Source organism: Podarcis tiliguerta (genome assembly GCF_965153285.1).
Source record: "Podarcis tiliguerta genome assembly, chromosome: 4".
Classification (NCBI taxonomy): Eukaryota; Metazoa; Chordata; class Lepidosauria; order Squamata; family Lacertidae; genus Podarcis; species Podarcis tiliguerta.
In genome coordinates this window covers 13,101,915-13,122,614 of record NC_139537.1, presented here as the reverse complement: position 1 = coordinate 13,122,614, position 20,700 = coordinate 13,101,915, and the positions used below count along the sequence as shown (strand labels likewise).

Genomic DNA, 20,700 nt, shown 5'->3' with positions numbered 1-20,700 from the left:
TCATGGCCCTGAAGGAGCATTGTACTCAGAAATGCGTAGAGCTAAATAAAAATATTGCGAACATAAATGCCAGGGCCTGCCCTCCTCTTTGTTGGGATTTTAGCAACTTCGCTCACGCTGAATGGATGTGTTTTGTTAAAGGAAATTGCCTTTCTGTATTGGAAGAAAATGTATGCAAAGATAACTCTTTGCCTCCATTTTTCATCTTGTGTATTCTGAGATGCCTCTGCTTCTATTGATAAACAATTGTTCTGCCTTCCACGTGAGGTGCAAAGGGCTTTGCTTTGTTCACCGTGAAGAGTTCCGTTTTTTGGCCGGGAGATGCGCTTGGTCTCTGGTAGTGTGGATGTCTACGTGTACAGTGGTACCTCGGGTTAAGAACTTCATTCATTCTGGGGGTCTGAAACTGTTCTTAACCTGAGGTACCACTTTAGCTAATGGGGCCTCCTGCTGCGCGATTTCTGTTCTCATCCTGAAGCAAAGTGTGGTAGTGAGCCAGTGTGGTGTAGTGGTTAAGAGCAGTAGTCACGTAATCTGGGTAACCGGGTTCGCGTCTCCGCTCCTCCACATGCAGCTGCTGGGTGACCTTGGGCCAGTCACAGTCTCTCAGCCTCACTCACCTCACAGAGTGTTTGTTGTGGGGGAGGAAGGGAAAGGAGAATGCTAGCCGCTTTGAGACTCCTTAAAGGGAGTGAAAGGCGGGATATCAAATCCAAACTCTTCTTCTTCTTCTTCTTCTTCAAAGTTCTTAACCCGAGGTACTATTTCTGGGTTAGTGGAGTCTGTAACCTGAAGCGTCTGTAACCCGAGGTACCACTGTATTCTTCAGAGGCACAGTGTTATCAACTGCTGGCTGTTATGGATGAATTGGATTTATAGCCCAGCTTTTTCTCTCAAGGAGCTCAAGGTTGTAGGGATGTGTGTAGATGCTAGCAGAGGATATATTTATTAGATATTATCCTTCCATAATCACGTTTGTGAGTTTAGCAGAGTGCTTCCCTTTGCAGCTTAAAAGTGACACAGACTCCCTTCGAAGGTGGTGGACTCTCCTTCCTTGGAGGTTTTTAAGCAGAAGTTGGGTGGCCATCTCTCATGGATGCTTTAGCTGAGATTCCTGCATTGCAGGTTGTTGGGCTAGATGGCACTCAGGGTCTACAATTCTGTGTTGTTGAGGATTTGTTGTCATTTACCTTGCCAACAAAGGTCCGTATAGTTAAAGCTATGGTTTTCCCAGGAGTGATGTATGGAAGTGAGAGCTGGACCATAAAGAAGGCTGATCGCCGAAGAATGGATGCTTTTGAATTATGGTGCTGGAGGAGACTCTTGAGAGTCCCATGGTCTGCAAGAAGAACAAACCTATCCATTCTGAAGGAAATCAGCCCTGAGTGCTCACTGGAAGGACAGATCCTGAAGCTGAGGCTCCAATACTTTGGCCACCTCATGAGAAGAGAAGACTCCCTGGAAAAGACCCTGATGTTGGGAAAGATGGAGGGCACAAGGAGAAGGGGACGACAGAGGACGAGATGGTGGGACAGTGTTCTCGAAGCTACCAGCATGAGTTTGACCAAACTGCGGGAGGCAGTGGAAGACAGGAGTGCCTGGCGTGCTCTGGTCCATGGGGTCACGAAGAGTCAGACACGACTAAAAGACTAAACAACAACAACAACAACAACAACAACATGCATGTGTTGCCTTGTGCTTGCTTTTGGATGAGACTAACTGATCCATCATCACCCAGTCTGCCATGTCTTTGATGTCTTGGAGGGAGAAGCCCTTGTATTCAAATTTGTGCTCAGAAATGAGCAATAAGACCTGGCAAATGGTGATATGATGAGACAATATATAGACTACGTTGTTTTTATATTCTGCCTTACAGAAATGGCAAGGTAACACCTATTCATATTTATGTTCCCTGTCTTCCCAGAAGCTCATACAATACAGCAAACTTCTGTTTATGCAGTAGGAGCCAGGAATAGACTAAATCTTCAGTTCCTCCCGTGAGGAACTAAATCCAATATGTTTCCTCACCACTGTAGAGCTTTCTTTTGGTATGCGTTGGAGATGTAGGCAAAATCAATAGCTAAGTAATATAATTTATTCCATCCTTATTAATCAAACTTTTCAAGGCTCCTCTGCTTTTTCTCGTATCAGAAATGACCATCCATAGTTATCTTTAAAAAATTATGACAAAAACCTGCTCTCCCCCCCCCCAGCCTCCATCTAACCAGGTGGGGTGTAATCAACAGTTGTGCCTCACCAGGGAGAACATTCTACAAAAAGGGAGCCTCCACCGAGAAGGCCCTGCCATGCGTCAGTGCCAACGCCAGAAGAACCTGTGAGCGCAAAGTTTGCTTTGTTTGCAGCACCGAGGTGCAAGCCTGGCCTGTGTGTTTGGAGGCCCTGGGCTGTCCCTATCTGTCCCAAAGTGACCACCTACAAGCTCCTCCTGATTCATTCAGCTAATTCATAAGCTTACAAGAGAGTTTAAAATCATGCAAAACCATATACAGTACTATTGCAGATATCTATCAGCACAGTGCGATAAGCTGTCCAGAAACCCAGATTGTCTTTCTTTCTCTCCCATTCCTCTTGCACCGCTGAACTTGCTGTTTATATTTTTGGAGTATTCTTCTCAAATGTCACACAAACAAAACTTGGAGAAACCACATTCTCTTTTATAGATCCAACCTTTTCTTCTAACTGTAAATTGCTGTAATTGATTTTTCATTTTTATGTTGTTGTAAGGCATTCCTGAGCAATTAAAGGCGGGTATGATGACCGTAATAAAAACAACAAACAAACTGTCTGCTGCTAGATCCTTATAATTATAAAGGGAGATACAGGGTGTGAAGTAAAAGACCAACAAATCTGGAGCATCTTGGAGGTAGAGTTTGGGTTTTTTGTTTTATTTTTTCGCTCTCTTCGTCCAAAGCGTGACTGAAATTCCACCATTCATTTTCCTGCCATCTGCAGTGAGATTAAAATTTTAAAACTTAAGCCTGCCACATGCCTTCTTAAATATGAAATGTGCTGTCAGAAAATAAAGCTGGCTGTCAGAGAAGCCTTTGCCATGCCTAACACATTATTAAAAAAAATAAAATTCCTCCAATATTAAAAAGAAAGACCCAAAGGGGGAGGGGAGAGGGAGAATTATATATTAATGGGCAATTACAGGCTTTCTGGCTGGCCATAGCCCTGAGCTATCTAATTGTGCTGAGGAGTAAGGGAGTTTGCATAGTGTCCCCCCCCCCCACTTTTCCTTTATTAATGTGATTTTTGTGGGCAGCATCATAGCCATAATTCCATTGAACTCTGCCAGGAGCTTGACATTTGTGGTGACCCAAGGAACAAACTTGACATTCTCAACCAAGGCGGTGGGATTTCTGATGAGACTCAAAGCCCTTTGAGAACTAAGTTTTCATGAGTTTAGAGGGAATCTGTTATCGGTGCCTATGCAAGCTCAAGCATTGTTGCTGGCCCTTTTCTAGAAGCTGCTACAGCAGGAATGAGGGGCTACATTGGCTGAGGTTTTCCCCTCTAGAAAGTCCACTGGCAGTTCTCTCTTTTTTCTTTCTTGTTCTTCCTAAAGCATATCTTTTCAGAAGTTTGTGTTCCAAAGATGAGCTTCAAAGATTGCTTATCTGAACTTTGCAGATAACCTCAGTAAACCTATCCGTCACAAAGAACGCTCCTAAGGCGGGCGAAAGTATATGCCTTAAAACAAGGAATTCTTATCGATGCTATAAATAAAATAGGGGCCCAGAGACTGGGAATGGAGAAGTTATATTTAAACAGCCACAATTTCTTAAGACGTTGTTGAAACTGCAGGCTTTCCATGAGTGTAGTAGATACGAATTTCTTTTTAGTGAGCTGTGCATTCCTATTATGGGAAGGGGATAGAGGATGGAGGGGTTGTGTAGTATAAAATGTACTGTGCCCCCTTGGTTAGCCATATTGATTCGTATGCTGTTGATGGATTCTTGCCGTTGTGTTGTTGGGCTGTGTATGTGATAAAGGCGTCGTCTTCTATTTGTCCCCTTGTCAGTTTTAGTTTATTGGTTAATTTTTCTAGTAAGGCTGTTTCCCATACTATTTGGTACCATTGGTCATTCTTGGCTTTGCTGATGTGGTTCAAAGGAAAACAAAGCAATGTGTTTGGCATCAGCTTAGGTCCAGGAGTTGCCAGAAGGAGGCATACAAGGTACCATCCAACCGTCTTGGGAATCCACTCCACATTTGTGTAGGGTTTACTCTTTAGCCTCCTTCTTCTCTTGAAGAAGGTGGTCCAGAGTTTTCCTTCTCCTAGATGAGCTACCTTCCCAAATCGAACAAGCCCCATCTGCCTCTCACTTCCCTCTACAGCACGTGAAGAAATTGCCTTCTTGACCTTTGGATCCACTCTTCATCCTGTCCACTCAGTCTGCCAGAGCCTGTCTTCGCACGCAGGGGAAGTCCCTAACTCACTGAGGGTTTGAGACCCATCGACTACCCTTACCTGGTTTAGGCAGCCAGTCTAAGCCTTACCTGGGGTGTGGGCACTGTCATGCGCTGACAGCGTGTAGCATAAGGTTACCAGACTTTTTTCAGTGAATCCGGGGGACACTATAAATAAATAAATAAAGGTACGTTCGGGATGTTGATGCTGCAGCGATGGCGGTGGCAGAGGGACGGCCACTGCCTTGACCTCAACCGCCACGTTTCCCCTTCCTCCGAGGCTTCTATCTCCTTTTTCCATGAGCCTGGGCAGCCCCTGAATTGTTGGTTCTTCGGTGGTGGTGGGGAAGCGGTGTGCAGGCATGGAAGACGGAGGAGGGCCGAGAGCAGCAGGCAGGTTCGGGCGGCACAATGCCTCCCTTCTCATCGGAGCAGCCCCAATCCCATTCCTACCTGCGTGCAAGCAGGAGGGGGCGGGGATCCCTCAGCTGGGAATGGAGGCTTCCCGTTGCCTAACTGAGAGATCCCCGCCCCGCTCCTGCTTGCACGCAAGTAGGAGTTGGGAGGCTGCTGCGATAGGCAGCATGAAGCCTCCCTTCACAGCTCAGTTGCTGGGGTCAGGGAAGGTGGAGGCAGCCCGGAAGGTGCATCTTAGAGCCCCTGCACCACCATCATATGGGGACTTCTGAGCAGCTCCTGAAGCCAGCCAGAGACAACTGCTCCGGGCTGCTGAGATAGCCGCTGCTGCGTTTTTCGGGGACATTCCGGGGATGGAATTTGTCCGGGGACTTATTCACAAATCTGGGGACTGTCCCCGGGAAACGGGGACATCTGGTAACCCTAGTCTATCAGCCACTTGTAAGAGTTGAGTGCAGGGTTGGGGCTGAAGTTGGGCATGCGTTTTGCCCCTCAGTGTCTTCCCTCTTTGGGTGTGGGTTGAACAAAAGCTTATGAAGTGGCTGAAGAGACGCACTGCAAACCTTCTAGCAGCCAACCCAGATGAAAGTCAACATGTTGCCTTTCACAGACGTTGTTCCCCCACCTCTGCCATCATCACCACTCATTATTTTTGATGCTTATTTTGTTCTATTGTACCTGTGCGCTCATTCACCCCATGCATCTTGCTAATTTGTTCTGCTAAATAAATCCTTTGGCCAGGAATCCATGCTGATTCTCAAGGCTTAATGTAGCCGCATTTCCTTCTCGTAGTTCAACATTCTGAGTCAAATTCATTGGCAAGCAAAGGGGCTGCTGTTTGTAAAATTCCGTGTTGTTTCAGAACACCTAAGGAGCACTGAGCTTACAAAGTTGGAAGGAGGACATGCATTTTGAGAAACAAATGAAAGATTCATTAGTACTGGGACCAAAAGTACCAAAATTAAAATAAGATGCTGACTGATTATTTTTTGTGGGGGACCCTCCTCTTCTCCTTTGTTTAACCCAGCGGTCAGCAACCTTTTTCAGCCGTGGGCCGGTCCACCGTCCCTCAGACGATGTGGTGGGCCGGACTATATTTTGGAACAAAAAAATGAACGAATTCCTATGCCCCACAAATAACCCAGAGATGCATTTTAAATAAAAGCACACATTCTACTCATGTAAAAACACCAGGCAGGCCCCACAAATAACCCAGAGATGCATTTTAAATAAAAGGACACATTCTACTCATGTAAAAACACGCTGATTCCTAGACTGTCCACGGGCCGGATTTAGAAGGCGACTGGGCCACATCCGGCCCCCGGGCCTTAGTTTGCCTACCCATGGTTTAACCTATACTGTGTTGCTTTTGTTTGGGGATGTTTTAATTGCTTTCAGTTGTATGCTTATACTTGTTGTAACCTGCCCTGGGACATTACGGTAAAGGAGCAGGTAAGAAATAATAATAAATAGACTTAATCAGTGGTTCCCAACCTTTACAAGTGCGATGAGCCTCTTTTAAACTTCATTTTTTTAAAAAATGCATGCTAATGGTTGTAATTTTAGGCTCTGCTAATCAAGAAAATAGAAGCGTTTAAACAAATTTGCAAATGTGCCAAAATCAAAGAAGGCAGCAAAATTTAATTTACTTATGTATAAATAATCGATGACCCAAGTAATTAATTCCAAAAGGTGTTAAATATAAATTCATTTATTTCCCCAATCCAATTAGATAATTCAAAAGTTATGAAAGAAATTTTAGAATTATGAATTCATTCATTTATTTCCCCTATATACCCAATAATCAGCAACCCAACTGATCCATCAAATTGGACGAAATACAGATTTAATTATTTCCAAGTGAACTCAACTGAGGCAATCCCCGAAAGAACGAAATGAAAACTTTAATTGCCACCAATGTAGTACATTCTTATGCATGAAATGAGGGCTTTCACTTGTATACGTCAATGAAATCCCCAGTGCCTGGAAATTAAGCTATTCATGTAAACAATTGATTTGATTCGGTTCTATTTATATTTATTATTTGTTTATCATTTTTCTAAGCCAGCAGGCATGAGTAGCAAATGCTACTTGGAACAACAGACAACCCCAAAGGTCTGCCCCCCCCCCAAATGACCTAAGATAAATGAAAGCCAAAAAAAAAAAGAATTAGGCAACCCCCACCCACAGAAATCATCCTGATAAACCAGCAAAAGGAATCCCCAATACTGCCCAGACTTAAGGAGCTCAAAAGCAATCAGTAATTAGTAGGCAGAAAGCCTGTCAGCGGTTCACAGTGCAAAATCCACTAAAGCCAGATTCAAACCACCACCCTGGGTATTCCACCCACCAATAAGCCCAATTTGTAGCGCAACTTGAAAGATCAGAAAACCCTGGGTGTAACCTGCCTCCGCAGAAAAACAACAAGAACAAAGCGGGAAAGGCAAAGCCGAAACCCTCTGCATTATCATGCTTTGAGATGCTTTCTGCTTCTTCAAAGCACAGAAGAAGAAGAAGAAGAAGAAGAAGAAGAAGAAGAAGAAGAGGAGGAGGAGGAGGAGGAGGAGGAGGAGTAGTTTGGATTTGATCTCCCGCTTTCTCACTACCCAAAGGAGTCTCAAAGCGGCTAACAATCTCCTTTTCCCTTCCTCCCCGACAACAAACACTCTGTGAGGTGAGTGAGGCTGAGAGACTTCAGAGAAGTGTGACTAGCCCAAGGTCACCCAGCAGCTGCATGTGGAGGAGCGGAGACGCGAACCCGGTTCACCAGATTACGAGTCCACCGCTCTTAACCACTACACCACGCTGGCTCTCATTGATGAAGGAAAGTGGGGGAGGCATAGGCCACCGGCACTGATCCACATTTCATTGCTTTCCTGCTGTTGCAAGCTGCTCAGCAACGCCACTGCGGAGATGACAAGGGTCGTGGAGGGAATCACTCAAACCTCCAGCTGGAGGGGCATTAGTCACAGAGTCCTTGGGATAACTGCCCTGGGGTCCATGGCCCACAGGTTGGGAGTTTAGTTTAGACCCACAGCCTTCAGGTGTTGAGTCTTTAAAGATAAAGGTAAAGGACCCCTGAAAGTTAAGTCCAGTCGCAGACGACTCTAGGGTTGCAGCACTCATCTCGTTTTACAGGCCAAGGGAGCCGCCGTTTGTCCGCAGTTTTTCCAGGTCATGTGTCCTGCATGACTGAGCTGCTTCTGTTGAAACCAGGGCAGTGCACAGAAACGCCATTTACCTTCCCGCTGGAGCAGTACCTATTTATCTACTTGCACTTTGACGTGCTTTCGAACTACTAGGTTGGCAGGAGCTGGGACCGAGCAACGGGAGCTCACCCCGTTATGGGGTTTTGAACCGCCAACCTTCTGATTGGCAAGCCCAAGAGGCTCACTAGTTTAGACCACACCTAGTCTTGTTGCAGCCAAGCTGAAAACAGTGCATGTAGCCTGTCCTCACTTCACTGTCAACCTGTCTGGAAGTCAAAGAAGGAAGCTTGCAATACTTATTTACTTACCACATTCAGAGATTGATATTTTTATTTTGCATATTTATATACAGTCTCTAAGCAGTTTGAAGGATAATGAACACAAATTGTATGTATGTTAGACTGAGAAGAGCTATGATAGCCACCTTCCAATATCTTAAGGACCGTCACATGGAAGATGGAACAGCTTGTTTTCTCCTGCTCTGTGGGTAGAACTCAAACCAACGGCTTCAAGTTACAAGAAAGTAGATTCTGACTAAACACCGGGGAAAACTTTCTGACAGTAACAGCTGTTCAACAGTGGGATGGACTCCCTTGGGAGGTTGTGGGCTCTCCTTCCTTGGAAGTTTTTAAGCAGAGGTTGGAAGGCCATCTGTCATGGATGCTTTAGTTAAGATTCATGCATTGAGGGGGTTGGACTAGATGACCCCCGAGGTCCCTTCCAACTCTTTTGTTGTTGTTGTTTAGTCGTGTACGACTCTTCGTGACCCCATTGACCAGAGCACGCCAGGCACTCCTGTCTTCCACTGCCTCCCGCAGTTTGGTCAAACTCATGCTGGTAGCTTCGAGAACACTGTCCAACCATCTCGTTCTCTGTCGTCCCCTTCTCCTTGTGCCCTCCATCTTTGCCCACATCAGGGTCTTTTCCAGGGAGTCTTCTCCTCTCATGAGGTGACCAAATTATTGGAGCCTCGGTTTCATGATCTGTCCTTCCAGTGAGCACTCAGGGCTGATTTCCTTAAGAATGGAGAGGTTTGATCTTCTTGCAGTCCATGGGGGACTCAACTTCCAACTCTACAATTCTATGATTCTTGGTATATATAACAAACAATGAAACTGAGAAACTACAGCATGACACAATGCAATGCAATGCAATAAAACTACCACAACAAAAGCACAGCAGCATATTTGTGAAACATCTTTAGAGCCAGAGAACCCTCCCTCTTCAGTTTCTCTCCTGCGAAGGCGCATCCTGATTCACTAAATATAACAATCACCCCACTAAGACATACACATCACACTCCCAGTTCTGCACAGATCACACAACACTTGTTATTTCAATGTCACTCACCCAATTCTTCCAACAGTACTTGCAAACACTCATCCACCCGATCACTCCAGCACCAATCAATATCTCCTACTCTGATTGTTCACATTGCTCTGCAAAAGCACTCAAGACAACTTGCATTTTTCATGAATTGCTTGCGAGCTAGGAGACGGAATGGAGAAGGAAAAGGAACAAGGAGTGAAGAGGTAAAATGCATTCATTGAGACCAGCTGCAGTTGGTTCTGGGAGGGGAGGATCCAAATGGTGGCTTCCATATCCCATAAGCTGGTGAAGTGGACCTTTCTCTCTGCCGCAGCCTGGTAGAACAGTAGCCGAACCCCTTTTTCCCGACTCTACAACCAGGTCCTCTCAACTTGCCTTGCCTGACTCAATCCTCTGGCACGGCCTGCTCTGCATATTCCTTCCATCAAAAATCTCTTGTCTGCCTCTTAAACCTTTGTGTTCCTAGGCTAAGAACATAAGAAGAGCTTGCTAGATCAGACCAATGACCCATCTATAGTCCAGCACTCCTGGACCCCAAGCACAATAACACACTCCCCTCCTGGGGTCTCAGAAGCCTTGCTAGCTCCAACTGTGGAGTCAAAGCATAGCCATCATGGCTGGTAGCCATCGATAGACCAGCGATCAACTAGATCAGTGGTGGCCAAACTCAGCCCTCCAGCTGTTTTGGGACTACAACTCCCATCATCCCTAGCTAACAGGACCAGTGGTCAGAGATGATGGGAAATGTAGTCCCAAAACAGCTGGAGGGCTGATTTTGGCCACCACTGAACTAGATAATGAGTGGCTTCCAAAAGCACATTGGGTGGTGGGTTCACCTGACCTCCTGAAAGCTGAGTCATTGCTGCATACCAGGAAGGGCAAAGTTGAGGCAACAGGGAAATCTCCAAGGCATAAACCTGCCAGGACTACTAGTAGTAGTGCTGGTTTGGCTACACCTGTGTGTTAGCACCATGTTGTCTGCACCATCTGAGTCGCAATTGTTCTGTTAACAGATTAAGAAAAGATTTTTTTTAAAAATGCACCTTCTCACTGCCGTGAGAACTTCTACAACTTACACCTGGTAAAAGAATGTTCCACTAATAATGGATTGTTTATTGCCAAACTGGTCATTTGCTGATCTTGGGTGTTGTGCCCTTAATGAAATCTAGTCAACCAGAGAACGAATATATTGGGTCAGGGGTCATTTTTATAACATTTTTGAATTTGAAAATTCTGCATAAACATGTACTATGTCAGCTGTTACTTGATAATCTAAGGAAAAGCTTTGATTAGCTGGCTCTTCACTCTTTTCCTCATTTGTTGTTCTAAATTTGCACCAGAGACAGTATTTTGTTAATCTGTGAGACTGTAACAAACAGCATTAGGTTTTGTTATATATTTTTTTAGGTTGGGAACAACAACAATTTCATTACAGTAGTACCTCGGGTTAAGTACTTAATTCGTTCCGGAGGTCTGTACTTAACCTGAAGCACCACTTTAGCTAATGGGGCCTCCTGCTGCTGCCGCGCCGCAAGAGCACGATTTCTGTTCTCATCCTGAAGCAAAGTTCTTAACCTGAAGCACTATTTCTGAGTTAGCGGAGGCTGTAACCTGAAGCATATGTAACCTGAAGCGTCTGTAACCCGAGGTACCACTGTAATTTGTTTTTTAAATGACGGCGATGCCGGGTATTGGTGGGCACATAAATTCTGGATTTCTGCCTCCAGACATCTGAGTCTCCAGCAGTGAGTGCTTTAGCTGGCTGCTGGTGAGCAGCTGTGCAGAATTAGACCATTTTGCTGGATTCAGCGAGTCCTTTCTCCTACTGTGCTTAATGCATTCTTCTTTTGGCTTTGAGTCAGAATGATATACGATTACTTTTCCGGTCTACTTTCAACTTCAGTTTTGCTTTATACACCTCGTTTTTAAAGCAGGAATAAGTTTGAAATAGCTGCTATTTTTCTTTCTTTTTTCTCTCCTTCCTTCCCGAAGCATTCATACATATGCTTTTCAGACCTTCAGACACTTTATTCGCAGGCTGGTGGCTTGTTTCCCTGGCTCCCTTCTGTGTAGGTGGTTTTAAAATACAGTGCTCTCCTATGTAATTGGCGGAAGAAAAGGCTGCCTGACCCTGTCGCCCTGGTCATTTTCTATTGCGTGGCCTCCCCTCCCTCCTTCGCACTTATTACAATCATGTAATCATCCTCTGAGATGCATTCGCCTCTCCCTCGCCATCCCTTCGCATCTTATTCTCCTTACGCAAGAATCATTTGAGGACTCTTTTTCCATATTAATGGCTCTTTAAGTATGGACCGCTAAGGTAACTAAGGAAGTGGCTCTGTGCCAGACAGTGACTCACTCGTACTTAGAAAAATAAAGGCCAGATTTGGGAGTTTTGAGTGAGGGGAGCTAGAAGTAGAAGCTGGAGGCAGAGCAACAGGCTGGGAAGTCAGAGCCATGTCTGATTTCTGTTGGAATCCAAGACTGTGGCTCTGGAAGAAGCAATATCCTCTTTGGGGTGTTAATGCTGTTGAAGGAATGGGTTTCCAAAATCTAAAATCTGACTGTGCAATCAGTCTGAAACAGGCCCCCAAATCCTCATTTTTCCTTCTCCAAGGGTGCATTAGCTAAAAACCATTAACTTGAGCACTTGAGCAAATGCATAACAGGAACACAGCTGTATAAACAAAGCTCTCTCCTTTATCAGTCCGTGACGCCTAATGAATGGCCTTGCCAGTTCCAAAGTGGAGCAGGGATGACACATCTGGGTCTTATCTTACATGTTGACCACACTGACACACAGACCTTGTCAGCCCCCCGGGAACGGCGCCAGGAGTGCTCTTAGAGTTGGTGACCTTCTTATCCCAAGATAAGGAATACAGGAACAGGAAGCCCTTTTATGCAAAGGAAACATGAACCTGGAGTTAGCGCTTGGAACCCTTGGAATCTTGCACTGCTCCGAGATGTGCAATAGTATAAAATCTTGAATGCAACAATAATAATAATGTTATTAGTCGTACCCTGCCCATCTGACTAGGTTGCCCAAGGCCTGGTCTCATGTTTTCTGGGTTGTTTTTTTTAAGCCCACCAGTGGTCAGGGTATTTATGGTAGTGGGACTAGGATGAGATAACACCTTTCAGGGAAGCCACACGGACAGGCATGCAATATGGTATTGATTTACACAGAAGTCTGTCTCAATTCATAAGAACATAGGGCTTCCTTATACTGAGTAGCAGGAGCAGTAATAATAATAATAATAATAATAATAATAATAATAATAATAATAATAATAATACCCCACCCCAGTGGTTGAACCTGGGACTTTCTGCATGCAAAACAGATTCTCTACCACTGAGTTATTCATGTTCCTTCAGTTCAGTGAGTCTAAAACCCTCTTTACCCATATATGCATTGGTGAGGCTGCTCCCAGCTCCCACCATTGGTCCATTCTGGATATATGTCAAAATCCAAATGCACTGCTGCATTAGTTCCAGTTGTTACTAGTTTGCGTTCGTTCCTGACACACACTGAAATACAGCCATCTGGTTTTCATTAAAAGAGACCGCAAAACATTTTAGCCACCCAGAATGACTGGGGCAACCCAGCCAGATGAACAGGGTATGTTATTGTTGTTTAGTCGTTTAGTCATGTCTGACTCTTCGTGACCCCCTGGACCAGAGCACGCCAGGCACTCCTGTCTTCCACTGCCTCCCGCAGTTTGGTCAAACTCATGCTGGTAGCTTCGAGAACACTGTCCAACCATCTTGTCCTCTGTCGTCCCCTTCTCCTTTCCCAACATCAGGGTCTTTTCCAGGGAGTCTTCTCTTCTCATGAGGTGGCCAAAGTATTGGAGCCTCAGCTTCACAATCTGTCCTTCCAGTGAGCACTCAGCGATGATTTCCTTCAGAATGGATCAGTTTGATCTTCTTGCAGTCCATGGGACTCTCAAGAGTCTCCTCCAGCACCATGATTCAAAAGCACCAATTCTTCGGCGCTCAGCCTTCTTTATGGTCCAAAGTGAAAGGTATGGATAAGCAAATCAGCCTTCTTTATGGTCCAGCTCTCACTTCCATACATCACTACTGGGAAAACCATATAAATAATAAAATTATTATTATCATTAAGTCTATCTGTTGTTCCCTCAAAAACCCTGAGCCCCCTCACCCTCCTGCTTCCCCTTGGTTGTGAAGTGGTGAGCTTGCTTTCTTTTTCTCCATTAAAATGGATTTAAGAGCTTAAGGAGGAAGTTGGAAGAGTGGCACTCTTTCCCACTTCCTCTTTCAGCTCTATGATGTTTTCAAGGCTCAGATTCATTCTGTCGGATGGCAATAATTTATTTTGGAAGATGGCAATAATTTATTTTGCTAGTTGCTGGTTGTCACTTTGTCTTACGGGGAAGAAAGAAGTTTCTCCCGGGCACAGATACATCTGGAAGGCAAGATCTGTGCAATAGGGACCTGATGCTCATCTCATCTCCAAGCCCAGCTGCTCAGCTTCTGGATGTGTAACTGTGGTCAGAAACAGAGAATCGTAGGATTGTAGAGTTGGAAGGGGACCAAGGGTCATCTAGTCCAACCCCGTGCAATTCAGGAATGTAACCTGAAGCGTATGTTACCCGAGGTACCACTGTATAAAGCACGACTAAAACATAACAGCCAGTTAAAAGCATTGACATAAAGCTCATAAAACATTTTAAAACAAATTTGAAAAGAAGTGTAACTAAACCGTGGGTCTCGAAAAGTTTTCAGTAGGCAGTATAACTATACTGCCTGTCTGATGTCAACAGAAATGTAGAGTTGGAAGTGACTCAAAGGATCATACAGTCCAACCACCTCCAGTGCAGGAATCGCAGCTAAAGAATTGCTGGCAGATGGACTAATGATTTTGTAAGTTTAATAGGTACCAGGATATATATGGAAGTGAGAGCTGGACCATAAAGAAGGCTGATCGCCGAAGAATTGATGCTTTTGAATTATGGTGCTGGAGGAGACTCTTGAGAGTCCCATGGACTGCAAGAAGATCAAACGCATCCATTCTTAAGGAAATCAGCCCTGAGTGCTCACTGGAAGGACAGATCGTGAAGCTGAGGCTCCAATACTTTGGCCACCTCATGAGAAGAGAAGACTCACTGGAAAAGACCCTGATGTTGGGAAAGATGGAGGGCACAAGGAGAAGGGGACAACAGAGGATGAGATGGTTAGACAGTGTTCTCGAAGCTACAAACATGAACCTGACCAAACTGCGGGTGGCAGTGGAAGACAGGAGTGCCTGGCGTGCTCTGGTCCATGGGGTCACGAAGAGTCGGACACGACTGAACGACTAAACAACAACACACCATACTTTATCATGTACAGTGGTACCTCGGGTTACATATGCTTCAGGTTACATAAGCTTCAGGTTACAGACTCCGCTAACCCAGAAATAGTACCTTGGGTTAAGAACTTTGCTTCAGGATGAGAACAGAAATCGTGCTCTGGCGGCGCAGTGGCAGCAGGAGGCCCCATTAGGTGCTTCAGGTTAAGAGCAGTTTCAGGTTAAGAACGGACCTCCGGAACAAATTAAGTACTTAACCCAAGGGTACCACTGTATAAGACTATGTTGTTTTTACTCTAAAACAATATTCAAAATCTGGGCTTGTCTTATACACAGATAGTATCTCCCCGCATTTTCTTAAACTGGAGTCCCCAAAAACAGGGGGCATCTTATACATGGGGGTGTCTTATAGACGGAAAAATACAGTGTGTGTGTGTGTATTGCTTCAACCCGAGTTGGCACCCCTAGGGATTGCTCCTAGAAATTCAGTAAGCATTGGTTTGGAGGCATTTGGTTTTCTGCTACTTCCATCCACCTCATGGGTAATGACATAGTCCTCAGGGACGGATCCAGGTGACTGACGCCAGTACAGCAATTTAAGCAAACAGTGACAGTTTCAGCCCACAGCACTGAAAAATTTAGAAGGGAGAGGAGCATAGCTCAACTGTGGTAGCGGCCAAGTTGTGAGTGAACTGCAGAGGTGAGGGAAAAAATGGTTTGAAAGGCTGGCCTTTCAGGGCTGCTCGTGCGCTGACTGCTTATCAGCCTTGGGAGTTGGGAGTTTGGGTCAGTGGAGTGCAGAACAGAATTAGGGTAGATACAACAGGAACTGGGACTAAAAAAATGCAACAGTAGTGCTCAGTTGGCAGAGCATGAGCATGGTGACTCTTCTTCATCTGCTGGTTCTGGTAATCCCACTTCTGCTTGGAGTTTGCGTTCGTCACCTTGGTATTTTCATTTTCAATAACACAAAGTTAGGAACAGAACTTTCAAGGTGAAGTTGTGCTTGAGCAATGGCGTGTGAATACAGGTCAGGAGAGAGATGGAGGGGAGAGCAGACCTACTAGCATTTAATTCTTCATCTGCAAGGGAAAGCAGGCTGAGCGTGCCCCTCTGAAGGTGACATTTTGAGGCCATAAATTAGTGTGCACTGGTGTGGAGCTGCAGAGCATGTACATTTCCTTTATGTGCATTTAGAAGAAGCGCCGTAGCCAGGGAGTCCTGGGTCCAATCCCTGGGATCTCCACGCAGGGCTTGGAGACACTTAACTGCAATATTTTATTACTCTGCCACCCTGGGCTCATCTCGGAGGAGGGATGAGTTGGAAATTGAATGAATAATAATATTACTTTTCAGGCAACAGGCTCACATAGAACAAACACCTTAGAGATTCACCAAAGTATTCGGAGGGGAGTTTAGAGGATGGCATATTTTATCTACAGTGAAGCATTGTCATTTCCCCCCTGTTTACTGAATAATTTCACCTGCTCTGCTCCTGTACCTATGTTCTCTGCCTTTTGTTTCTGTTTCTCTTCTTACCAATAATTATAAACCTCTTAAGGTCACTCTGAAAGCTGCCGACTCTCTAGCTCATCCATCGCTGGCAAATATCAGGCAGCCCGTGATTCTACTCGCCTAGTGTATTAAATTCGTCTCACGCAATATATTAGAAATGAGCAGTAGGTGTCAATGCCACACCTTCCTGAACTTTATTACATCTCTGGGAGCAGCTGGCTTTGCTATCTCAATAGAGGAATTCTATTCTGACTTCTGCTTTAATTTCCTCCCCACACAGGTTGCTTATTAAGCAACCCTGTTAAGGAAAGGACTTGAAACCTGTGCCCCCACCCCGATGTTGTTGGACTACAACTCCCATCATCCACATGCTGGCTGTCAAACAACTTCTGGTTCCTCATCCACCTGTTAAGCCTTAGCACAGGGATGGGGAACCTGTGGCCGGAAGTTACAGCGCCACCAACCCCAGCCAGCATGGTGAGTGACCAGGGATGATGGGAGTTGTAGTCCAGAAACATGTGGAGGTTCCCCAATCTTGCAGTAAGGTCTTGGCACCGTCCTTTTTTAAAAAAAAATCAAAATTATAACAAGACATATTATCCAAAAACATATCATCCTTGTGTCCCCCCCCCCATTTTTCCTCCCTCCCACACAAAACCAACCCACCCACCCCCCGACTTCCCTCAGTTCCAGTCTTTGGTTTCTCTAAGGATGCTGTTTTTTGCATGTTACAAAGTTGTATAGATCCTCAAACTATTTATCTGATTATTATCAATAAAAAGTTTGTGAAAGTTTATTCAAAACCTGCCAAGGAGTCCAGTTCGCTTTGTTGCATCTTCAGATACGTTGTAAAGGGTTCCCATTCATCCTTAAAGTCACAGTTATCCTTGTCCCGTAGCTTATATGTCAGTTTTGCCAGTTCTACATAGTCCATCAATTTTTCTTGCCATGATTCTTTAGTTGGGGTTTCTTCAGTCTTCCATCCTTGTGCTACCAGAACTCTCGCGGCCGTTGTCACATACATGAATATATTTTTCAACTTTTTTGGCAGGTCTTTCCCTACAATCCCCAACAAAAATGCCTCTTTTTTAAACAAATGTTAAATGGAACATTTTCTTCAATTCGTTGTATATCATTTCCCAAAATTTTTTGATTACCTTACAATCCCATCACATATGATAAAACGTCCCCTCCTTTTCCTTACACTTCCAACATATATTTGAACTAGTTTTGTACATTTTCCCTAACTGCACTGGTGTTGTGTACCATCTATACATCATCTTCACGTAATTCTCCTTCAATAGGGAACAATCTGTAAATTTTAAGTCAGTTTTCCATAATTTAACCCAATCTTCCATCATAATGTTGTGACCTACATCTTGTGCTCATTTAATCATAACTGATTTTACCTCTTCATCTTTCATCTCCCATTCTAATAGTATGCTGTATGCGGCCTTCAGTAGTTTCACTTTCCCTTCAATCACTTCCGTTTGAAACCTAGATCTAGTATAACTAAATCCTTTCTTGCTGTCTTCTTTATGTGTTTCATATAGTTGTTGACAACTATAGGACTTGGCACCGTCCTGATCCTCACCTGCCTGTCCTGTTGTCCGCAAAGGGTTGGGAATACAACTTCTTGGAATTCAATTCCCCAGCGTGTTTTCTACTCCTAGTGTACTCTAAAGAGAATGGCTGAACCCTGTCTCGCATTTCTCTTCCATTCTTAGGGGAGAACACAGAACTGCCGACCTTCTCTGCCACTGCGGGGCTCCACTCTGTACTGGAGGACACGGTATCACCCGCATTCAGTGCCACCGTTATCATCATCGTCACAGTCATCATCTCTGGGAGTGCTTACCTGTGTTTCTTGAAATACATCTGTGCTGGGTGCTGCAAATCCACCCAGGTGGTGCCTGTCAGGAGACTGGACCCCAGCAGATCGGAAGAGCAAGTGTAAGTCTTGGTTCTCATTCGGCTGTTGATGGCTCAGCCAAGAAGAACTCATGTCCACCTGGTGAATGAGAACAAAAAGACCAGCCTGTTCCTGATGGTGCAAATAAATGTTGGGAGATGTCTAAAAGGGGAAGATAACCTGCCAGGGAATTTGGTCAACCAGAAAACACTCGTGAAACTTTGTAGCTTAAAATCTGGTTATCTACATATGGTCTATCTCCAATGGATAACTGATTGACGTGGACGGGCCAAAGTGCAGCAAGTCACAGCCTGCAGGACTACTCTGAATCAAATGCCTGGTTCCACTCCCTGGAAGCTGAATTCCATTCTTGTGGGTAGGAGATGGAATATTTGGGCATTGCTCCTTCCTATCCCATAGCCAAGGTTTGAAATTCCCCTCCACTACCCGTCACTAGGGGGGTCTCCCTTTGCAACACCTGCTGTGAGAAGAATGGGTCTGACGTGGTTATGGGGTGGATCAGATCTCTGGGGCTGAGCCCTTGATTTCCTGCACCTCTCCCTCCCTTCTTAGAACGACTTTGTTCCTGTTTTTACTTTGCCTACAAATTGCAGTGCTGGTGAAGATCCCAGGAACCCGCCACCTTAATTTGTCCAGAGGCAGCTATATAAATTAGTGCATTGGCAAATTGTGTCAGGGGCCTGTGCCCCAAAGTCTTGTAAGTACCTAGCAACCTCACTGGGCCAGTCCTTGGTCTTTAATGCTAAAGTCATCATGGTCCAATTCGCCTGATGGAAAAGTTGGTCCATCAAGGACTTGCTCTTTTGAACTTTGGATGCTTCTAAGACAGGCAGCCCACTCCTCCTGTGTTGAAAAGAGTCAATTTGCCTCTAAAGAGGTTGCTCTGTATCTTCTCCGACTGTATTTTCTCCTACTCTTATCTGCATCCGTCAGTGCCACTTATTTAAGCATAAAATGTAAAGGGACCCCTGACCATTAGGTCCAGTCGTGGCCGACTCTGGGGTTGCGGCGCTCATCTCGCTTTATTGGCCGAGGGAGCCGGCGTACTAAGCTAAGCTGCTTCCAGCGAACCAGAGCAGCACACGGAAACACCGTTTACCTTCCCGCCAGAGCAGTACCTATTTATCTACTTGCACTTTGATGTACTTTTGAACTGCTAGGTTGGCAGGAGCAGGGACCGAGCAACGGGAGCTCACCCCATCGCGGGGATTCGAACCGCCGACCTTCTGATCAGCAAGTCCTAGGCTCTGTGGTTTAACCCACAGCGCCACCCGCGTCCTGTCTATTTAAGCATACCTGTGTGCAATTGGCCTTTGCTATTTCTCTGTTGTCAGAGCCTTCCCTCCCCTCAAACAGGAAATCAGTACTGCTACACATGCTGTAAAAACTTTGCTGGCTTACAATGCAATCCTATACAATGATACCTCGGGTTACAAACACCTCAGGTTACAAACACTTCTGGTTACAAACTCTGCTATCCCGGAAGTAGTACCTCGGGTTACAAACTTTGCCCCAGGATGAGAACTGAAATTGTGGCATGGCGGCAGTGGGAGGCCCCATTAGCGAAAGCGCGCCTCAGGTTAAGAATGGTTTTGGGTTAAGAACGGACCTCCAGAACAAATTAAGTTTGTAACCCGAGGTACCACTGTATTATGTCTAACTCAGAAGTAAATCCCACTAAATTCAATTGTGCTTATTCCTGTGGCGCAGGGGGTCAGTGTGTCTGGCTGTCAGCCAGAAGGTTGGTGGTTCAAGAAGCCCACCCAGGGATCACTTTGGGCAGGATTCCTGCATTGAAGGGGGTTGGACAAGATGATCCTTGGAGTACCTTGAAACTCTACAACTATGATTTTCCAGGATTTCTGAGGCTTCAACCCATTATTGGGTTCAACTGGACTTCGAGGAGGCATGCATAAGGTCACTATCTCTCTGCATAACCTACCTGTTGTGCAGATAAAATGGGGAGGGAAGAATCCTGCACTGGAACTCCTTGGTGGAAAAGGTGGTACTGTATATAAATGTAATAAATAAATAAATGTAAGATGTCCGTCTGCTAATATTTTTTCAAGACGAGGTAAGCCTATTGCTCCCCCCAGAGGTGCAAGTTGTGTGATTGTGGGTTTTCAGCACCTGTTGAAAATCTTATCTCTTCACCCATTAGAAGAAAGTTGATTTGACAAAAGCAGAAGTAAATGGATAGGTGCTGTCTGCTGCTCTGGTTATATGGTTTTGTTTTAAGCTTGTTTAAAACCAGTGGTTTTAATTTAATTTTCGTTTAATTAAATGCTTGAGATATAAGTTGCCCTGGGATCGAAACTGATGAAACGTTGTAAATGAATGAATGAATAAATAAAATTCCCAGAATCTGTTTACTACCCCAGTTCATCACATTTTGGAAGGCAGGTTGGTCAAAACCTATTGGGGGGGGGGTGTGCTGTGTTTTGCAGTGGGGTTCATTAGATGTTTTCTTCAAATATCTGAGCGATTTAAAATAGTCCAATAGAATATAAGCAAATTCAGAACCAAACCCTTAGATGAAACCAGTTATC

At 44.9% G+C, this 20,700-nt stretch overlaps 1 long non-coding RNA gene across 2 annotated transcripts in view; it reads left to right on the top strand.

Moving 5' to 3' along the window:
* LOC310675840 overlaps nt 1-20,192 on the top strand; it is a 37,824-nt gene extending 17,632 nt beyond the window's left edge. The window contains exons 2-3 of one of the 2 annotated variants that reach the window (XR_014510217.1): nt 17,946-19,872; nt 19,919-20,192. This is a non-coding gene — a long non-coding RNA (uncharacterized lncRNA). Of the gene's footprint in view, nt 1-17,945 lie in introns of both variants that reach the window. The other variant, XR_014510218.1, reaches the window with a different exon arrangement.
* The last annotated feature ends 508 nt before the right edge of the window (nt 20,193-20,700 follow it).